Source organism: Camarhynchus parvulus, chromosome 2 (assembly GCF_901933205.1).
Source record: "Camarhynchus parvulus chromosome 2, STF_HiC, whole genome shotgun sequence".
Classification (NCBI taxonomy): domain Eukaryota; kingdom Metazoa; phylum Chordata; class Aves; order Passeriformes; family Thraupidae; genus Camarhynchus; species Camarhynchus parvulus.
The window spans coordinates 43,695,053-43,704,244 of record NC_044572.1 but is presented as its reverse complement, the minus strand read 5'-3'; positions in this window follow the sequence as shown (position 1 = coordinate 43,704,244).

The following is a 9,192-nucleotide window of genomic DNA, read 5'->3' as shown; positions in this document are numbered from 1 at the left end:
AAGCATATGGACAGTTATGTAATCTTATTTAGTGCTAGTTTGTTTTTTTGGCCAAATTCCTCTGAACTTCTGCTGTCCTATTTTTAGTGTATGGTGGAGAGGCATGTAACAAAAGAAGCTCAAATATATTCTTATTTATACATCTTAATTTGTGGAAAATACAAATTATTATTGTACTTTACTCGTAACCAGTTTTGGATTATATTAATTAATCTGCTTTTTGATAAATTACTTAACAGGGAAGTGAAATTAGCTAGTGTGCTTATTGAATTAGTTGGTCAGCAAGTAAGTGCTATCCACTTGAGAGGAGGGTAGACTAAGTTTAAAAATGCTTGAATTCTCCTTCAATAGGGGTGATGTTATACTAGCCATGAAAAGGACCATGTTCACTGTTCACTATTATAAAACCACAGAATTCTTTTGTTTCTGCTTCTGGTCCAAATTGCATTTTGAGAGGAGGAATATCTTCCACTATAGGAAAGTCAAGAATAAAATTAGTGAATGTATAAGCCAATTTCATAATTGCTCAAGCTTTTTACTGATGGTTTTCACCCACAATCTGCAAAAAAAGTGGTTTCTTAGCAAAAAAGGCACTGAGCCTTTTTTTTTTTTACTACTGATCATGTTCAAACTGAATCTTTTTATGAAGAGGTAATTATTTTCATAGCACCATATATGCTGATTAATTATTTCAGTGTGAATCTTATCATCTGAAGTGACCTGACCCTTACAAGAAAATTTTCTTCGCACAAATAAGATTGCAGTCAAGCAAAGTATAGAATACTCTATACAGAAATGTACTAAAACTGAATTGTTAGTTTATTGTATTTGAATAAACTAACATTTTGGTAGTCATTAAGAGAAAATTAAGCATTTAATTAATTTGCTGTTATTTTCTTATGTAAAAGTGACTAGCAGTTATGTCTTTGAATAAAATTTGGTTTTCTCTCTGACCAGTGCTTAGAGAGCTGGCACGCCAAGTTTTTTAGGAAAACTAATGTAGCTTTTGACAGAAGCACAAAGTGATGACTTGGCACATGGCAGACAAAGGACAAACTGTTCAGTTGTGGCCCTAAATTTATTTCAGTGTAACCAGTAAACAGGGACACAGCATGGACTTTGCTGATTAAAAGCAGAATTAAAAAGCCTGAAGCTGCATTTGACAGTGTTCCAATTTGTAACCAGCTCAACACATGGGATTGTGTTTCCTTTTACTTTGTGGCTTCCGGCATCCGTATGCAGAATGTTACTGTTTCATTGTGGCTTTTTGTATTTTCTTCACTCTAGGAGAATTTATTTCTTCCTCTTGATTTCCTAGAGAGACTTAATACCCTCCTGCCCAAAATCTGAGATATTTGCAGCTTACCATATTGTTCCTTGTTTCACTGCTCCTGCCTTTGCCATCTAGCAGGACCTACCACTTTCAGCCTTCCTTAGGTGAGTGCTCTCAGTGTGAGGGATCAGAGTCAGTGCATGTGTGCATGTGTGCATGTGTGCATGTGTGATCTACTCATCCCACAGGTGAGGATTTCCAGGAGGTGGCTGCAAGGCAAGTGTTGTGCATATCTTCACATTTCCTTTGCTATTTTAATCTCATACATACTCCTGTGTGTCCCTTCTTCGTGTCTTGTCTGAATGGGCTTGGAGCAGAATTGCTCTGTACTGCAGGAGGCAACACGAAGTTAATAAATAATTTCTGATCATTAGCTTCATCTACCTCAAGAAGTACCTCACTCTTTAAAATGTGAATACTACTATTAAAAGCAATATAAATCCATTACAACAATATATTTGCTTACAGTGTATCACTATTTTTTGTACTTACATTGGTACAAGGTCTTGAAGGAGAATTTGGAAGTGGGAATTTCCTTGCCATTAATTATTTCTCAAATTACTACAGCCTTAGCCATTAACGGCTTGGGCTTTTAAAATTTTTATGTTGCAGATTTTCCCATAATTAAAAATATACAAAGTTTCAAACTTGCTAGGCCTTGAACATCTGTCTCTAGAACAAATATGTCTTTGGTTTCGATCGAAAGCTTGTATTTGCATGTGGCAACAGTATTGGACTTCAGATAACAAAGTGTTGAAAAATCCCCAGCTGAAATTCCCAGTGTTAGACCAAGTGGCCAAATACAATGGGTTGGATTCATCACTGTCATCAACAAGAGGTAAGAAAATGCTGCTGGTCAGCATGGAAATTTAATATAGCACAGCTAAGCCTGTAATCAACAGCAAACTGATCAAAGATATTTTTCTTCTGTTCTTCCATTTAAGGTGTCTGTTATATTAGCTGGCTACGGGAATTAGCACAGATCAGGATGGACACAGGCTAACAGAGGTCAGAAAAACAATCATCTTCTGAAGTTTTGCCATTGAATATGACTGAGTAGAAGTTCTTGTCTGTGAAAAAGAAGACCATGGGTTAATGCCCGAGCCAAATGTAGTGGTGAAGTTTGGTATTTTCTGAGGCAGCAAGATCTGTTCATTTTACACTAATTTACCTATCAACTTTCTGCATGTTATCTAGAAGAAAATTGTTAATCTCTTTCCTACTCCTTTAAAACAAAAGTTAGTTCTGGAAGGGCAGAACTGACCTTTACCATCCAAGATGTTTTTAGCTTCAGATTTGGAAGACTCAGAGTGGGCTAAATCCCTTTTAAAACAAACTTTCTTATCATCTCTTACGATTATGAAAACAGTATTTCTTACAATAAGTGGGAAGCTGCAAACACCAAGATCTTGTCTAAGCAGTAGGTGGCAGACTGCTCCCAGTAATCCTTAGGAAGTTGTGATAGTCCTTAATGCCCACGGGTCTGTAAGTAAAGGTGATAAGAGAAATGTAAAGGTGGGGAGATTCCTAGGGTTCAAGCAGTCTGCCTAATTTCACAGAACATGCCAGGGATACTCGAGGCAGCCCTTGCCAGGCGAGGGGATGTTGCTCCCCCACGCCCTGTGTTATCAGTTCCTAGAGTAACTGTGGCTGTTACTCCGCCCTGCAGCAGCTGGGTGACCTCGATCTTGTTTTGGAGGATTGGCCACTGTTGAGGGAAAGCCAGTGCTGTCATGGCTTTGACACCTCTGCACAACAGTATGCCTGTAGTTCTGTCACCATTTGGAAATCCCTTTTAACTCCAGAGACTCCAGAGAGTTTTTAAACTAAAATAGAGTTTAACACATGGAATTATGTCTGAGGATGTCTGTGGGTACCCCAGAGCCTCTACTCATCTCTACATACACAGAGTAGTTTCTGAACAGTACCCAAAAAGCTAGGATCCAGTCTATTGACAAAACTTTTTTTTTTTTGTGCTAACCCTTACCTAAATGATGTTTAGAAATATGGAACAAATATTTTCTCTTTATAGCAGATTTTATTTTGAATTTAAATTCACCTTGAGGGGTTTCCCCAATGCCCTGCTGCTAATAATTAATGTACTTAAGGATGCACTTTAGCCTTGGCTTTTGTCTCACATCTTTCATTTCAAGAGAAGCCTGTGGTGCTTATACAAACTGCCTTCCCATCACACTTGTTTCTCATGCCATTATTTTGCTGACTGTCAGACTCTATCTAGTGTATACCAAGATATTTCATTACCCGCCTAGAACTATCAAAGGAGGACTGTCCAGAGACTGCCAGAAACCACACAATCCAATGGTTGGTAAACACTTGGGGGAGCTGCCCATCCACTATGCAAAAATGTTGGATAAAGTTGGAAAATTAAAAAAAAATAGATTTTCATACTAGGAAAGGCATTATGAAAGTAAAAAAGAACCAAACATTATGGAATTTATTTTTTAATTAAGATTATGCTAATTGTAGCTGCTTCTATATTTAAGCTAACTCTTGAGACTGATCCTTTAGGCTCTGCTGATGGTTAGTGGGACATCCCATGGATATGCAGAATCAGAGTTCTTTTGGGTTTGCTTTCCTGCTCAGGCTATGTTATATTTCTACTGCATGCTTTGTCTAGACTAAGATTATGACATTCATCTTCAAGATGCTTTCTCTTGCTTTTATCTTCCTTAAAACATGATAGAATTTCTTTAGAACTCATACATGATGAAACATATATATTTTCTGAGTTCCTTTCCATGTGTCATGTTAGCTTACTATCTGTTTTACATTAGTTGCTTAGTGTATAAATGAAAGATTGATTTGAAAATGGGGCGTTGTCCAGCTATGCACAGTTCCTCTCTTTCCTCCCTTCTATGCACTCTTTCAGACTCAGGGGAAATCAGGAGTGATCTTGTCACAGTAACATTTACAAGAACTCAGTGGACATGTAAGCATATAGTAGAAAACAAAAACATCTCTGAGAAGAACAGAAAGAGTAACTTCAGGACTTGACAGAAGAACCCATTTTCAAAATGTTTATATTTTATTATTAGAAATCTCCCAAACACCGACCTATGACCTGTTCCTATAGTATTTTCAGTTTTCTTAGAATTTACATGAAACATTCTTTACATTTACACATAACATTCTTCTGCTCTGCAATGCAGTTCATTTAAAGTTTGTCATTGTTATTTCAGGATACACAGCTCTTTCTTGAATAGCCAAGACCTATCATCATCAAGAGCCTTATATTAGACTTTGTGTTTTCTCTGATGACAAATATAGACTACATTTTAAAAATACATCCTAAACCAGAGGATTATACATGATTATAAATAATGCACTTAAGAAGAGTCAGAGGATGTCTGCACTCTCCAAAGTGACAGTTACTTTACTGAAATAAAGAAGAAAGTTTGTTTAGAATGCTCAGTCTGCTTTGATAATGCAAGCTATGGTTATGAAAATCTCCTAACATTTTGTTCAGAGATATTAAATGATTGTACTCTCACCTGCAATTCTGCAGAATTTGAGATTCTTCTTAGAGCTCAAGTCAGGCAGTCATTAATGACAACAGCACTTCATAGTGAAGAGTGGTCTTTACAGAAGGTTGTCATTCAAACCATAGTGAAACCTCAAGCAGACAACTAGACCAAGCAGTCCAGCTAGTGGTTTTTTTTTTATAGCATTGATATTACTGAATGTATGGTCAGAAAGGGATAGAGATGAATCAGCAGAGACTATGCTTACTGCATACACTGAGATTCAGTATGGTAGTTAGAATGAGGATTAATGGCTCATTTGGTTCACATACATGGCCAAATACTTTGGTCATTAAAATATGTAAAATTAAGCTTATAGTACTCTCTGTATTATTGTCCTTCACCTCTATCCTATCAGTAACTCAGAGGTGAAAGAAAATAGCTTTACAAGAGAAGATAACTAAGTAACTGCTGGAGATGGGCTAACTACAGCATTGCATGGTTTAATATAGCCTTTTTTCAGGTCCTTCTTTCCAAACATTTAACTGAGTGAAGTGAAAATTAGACCTTCATTTAGCAAAAGGAGACTTCTATGTGTTTATTTGAAGAGTACTCCAGATTACTGTGCTTTTTCATCCACATCTTCTTTTACTAAGAAAAGAGGAGTCTGTTTATTCTGGATAATAGATTGATAAAGCTCTCTTCCACCACCATATTACAGAGGATACAGAAGATTCTCATGTACAGCTACTTGTATCAGTAGCAAATGATCTCATCTGAATACAAGTTTAACATGCTATGTCTGAATTGTTCATTTGACTGCCCTGGAGGAATCGACCTGCACTGTAAAAGTATTTCTTCATATAGATTCTAATAAAACAAGTGAAGAAACTGTTGTACAAGTACAACAGTAATTCACTAATCACATCTATTTTCATCTTAAATGTGTGTGTTTAAAAAATTCTGAACAAGGTATAGGCTTCAGATCTGCTTCAGCTCTTGCTGCTTTCTGAAGAGCAGCCAGAAGAAACTGCAAGAATGCCTTAGAATGGAAAGAATGAAGGAGCTCCACTTCCAAGAAGTACTGGCACTGTCCTCAGACAGCTCAGTAGTTGTGGGTATTATGGAATTTTGCTAGTCTGCCTGTAATTATTGATCCAAATGCTGTCAACACTTGTGTGTTAGAGAATGGAGATCTTACCTATTTGGACCTTAAGTTACTGTCCATGTTTATTCTCATCTTCCTAAAGAGAAGACTTTATGATCAGACTGCCTTTTACAACTTTTCTTTCCATAGTTTTAGCTTATAGGGTAGATGAGCTAGGAGAATTGCTGTGTCCTCTGAAGTCAAGGGCTCACTGTAGGAAGTGAGCAAGAGATTTAGCTGCTGTAAACAGAGCACAAAGAAATTACCTTTTTTTGGACATGCACATGACTGCAGCTAAATATATACAGAGGCAAAGCCAGGACAATTTCTTTTGCCTCCATCTACTTTGAACTGATAAATGCCATTATTCTGCTCTCTACAGATTTTTTAAAAGACCACTGGAATGTCAGTCTGCAGGATGGAAAAAAAATTGATAATGCACTGAGTCTCAGGAGAAAACGTTGTGTCATTCTACAAGAGATGTTAACAGAAATTAGCAAAACAGGACTTAGTCTTTTAAACTGTCTTTTCAACTGTACCTGATGTCCTACGTGTGATCTTGCAGGTCTTTGTAGTGCTCTAATCCCTTTGAAGGTGAAGTTGCCTAGTCACAGAAGAGACCATGTAATGTAATAGTTCAAGTGATATGCAATTATTTCAATAGCAACTCATGTTTATCTGTTTGAGTATTAAAACTTGGCAATTTCTGATGAAGAGGCATTAGTGTCTAAATCAATAAAGTTAGCTGTTTATAGGTAAATGTCCATCTTTCATCCCCATCTTTATAAGAAATGCAATAAGGAATACAGTTGTTTTAACTCTTCCATGCCAAGAATACAATTCTGTGCAATATTGCTGACACCACCTCGGCATGGATTTGTGTGGGCCAAGGTTATGTGCCTAAGAATAAGCATTTTTATACTCTCATAATCACTCTTAAATTCCTGCACAGTAAATCATTAATATTCTTTTAGAGTAGAAGTTTTAGCCTTTTTTTTTTTTGGTGGAGAATAATTTATAAACATAATTCTTGTCTTTTGGGCTTTAATCCAGACTTAAGAACTTTTGGACTGAATAGATTTTTTTTTTTTTAATTCAAGTAAAAGATTGCATTTGTCATTCTGCTTTCTTACCACAGCTAAGAAAACACATTACAGTGAGAGGAAATAATGTCATTTGGATCCAATGTCTCTGCAATACTGGTACAAATGAACATGAGTGATGCTGGCTGAGCCAATATTACTCTGGAAGTCAGATGCCTATTCTGTGCTGACCCACTGTGTTCAATATTCAGGCCTGTGAAAAAAGAAGTTCCCAAATAAAATCAATTCGGTGAGAGGAGGTTGTTGCTGACTGAGGTGAAAAGTGCTGTGTGTGCACTATTGTTCTACCATAGGCACCAGAAAACCCTGCTGCAGATCATCTAGTTGCTACTGTAATTATTGTAGAGACAGATGATGTCACTGCTAGAGGGCAAATTGAAGAGCTTCATACCATCAACTTTATTTGTATCAAAGCAGAAGTGCTTTAAAATCTGTTCTTACAGAAGCAACAAATCTGAACATTTACTTTTGTTTGAAAATTCTAGAGGTACTGAAATCTCCATTGTTTTTCAATAAGATGAAATTGCAAATGTTGAATTGTTTCTTTCAAGTACTTTATTGCAGTGCCACAAGTTGCTTGAAGACAAGATATTTTCTAATCACAAACAGTCTGCAGATTATACTAAGCAAATTGTAAATATGGCTGAAAAAATAAAAAGGCTATGAACTTGTCTACATGAACATGAACTTTTCTACTTTTACTCCACTGGAGAAATTTTACTTGATTTAAACACAGCAAGATAAAACATCTGTTCTATAAGTGAGATTCAGGGCCTACTTTACTAAGTTATTACATCTTTAATGTACCCTCATTAATTCTGAAATTACACCATCTGAACCTTTCATTACATTCTCTGTAATTTGTGTTCACTGGATCCTTTCTAAAAGTGCATATGCATTTTCAAGTATGACTATCTCTTAACAGAAAGGTGTCCCTACAATGAAACTCTTTCCTGACAGCTCCTGCTTCAATAAGAATTACCTTATCTTTTGAAATTCTTTGTTACAGCTTAGGCTTGGGCAGCATAAACCATACAAAATGTCTCAGACACTTCACATTTTAATTTCTGTCTGAATCAACTTCTTTTTGTAAGAAGCAATCTTGGAAAAATATGTCTCATTCTGCTTCTCAAGGAGTGCAATCGACTGATTTTGTAATATTTCAAAACTGGTTCTTGCTGCACATTATCAGTCGATACATCTTCGTTTGTCAAGCATCTGACTTCCTCTAATAAGAAACATAATTTATCCTTAAGTGGGTACCAGCAGCATTGTGGATGTGGTAATGCAGAGCTCAGTATCAGGTAACCACTGACCGTGTATATATTTATATATATATATGCACATACAAGAGCCAGGATGAGTTTTGGAGTTTGTTCTGAACTTTTCCCCACCTTGATTACACTTCTAATAGTAACCAAGCCAACTCAGGCTTGTTTCCTAGAGCTGCTTTAATACATTTGACTGAAATATAGATATTCTTTCAAGTTTTTATATGAGGATAAAAATGACTAGTTACAAGCTGAAGCTTGTACATCTAAACCACCTGATTTAGGGACAGCCTTTCATCTTTTTGACAGCTTTGCATCAACCTGTTGTACAATAAAAATCCTGAACATGTAAGACTCAAATCCACCAGTTGATGATGATATTTCCTGAACTAGATAAAATGGAAATGTCATGGATACTACTAAAAGCTTTTTACTGAGTGAGAAATAATTTTCAAAAGGTGGACACTTCAGTAGCTGAAGTTATTACAAGAAATGCAATGTTTGGGAAGTGCTATACTCCCACAAGCATGTTACTCTGACTTATGCTATTTAATATATGATATTTAATATCACTATATATAATTATATCACATTTCAGCTGTAATATTGAGGGCTGATCTCTAGATCACTATTTCACTATCTCACTGATAGCTTACTGAGGCTCCTGGGCTCCACATTGCAACCCACAGAATGTGAGTGAAAGTCAGTCCAGAAGCAGTGTATTCACATTGCTGTGATGCTATGTCTGAGTTAAACAGCTCAATCTCTCAGCTTTCTCTCTTTCTGAATCTCAGCAGGACACATTGGCATCAGCACTTTATACCTGTTGGGCTGACCCTGCTGTTGGCACCTGTTT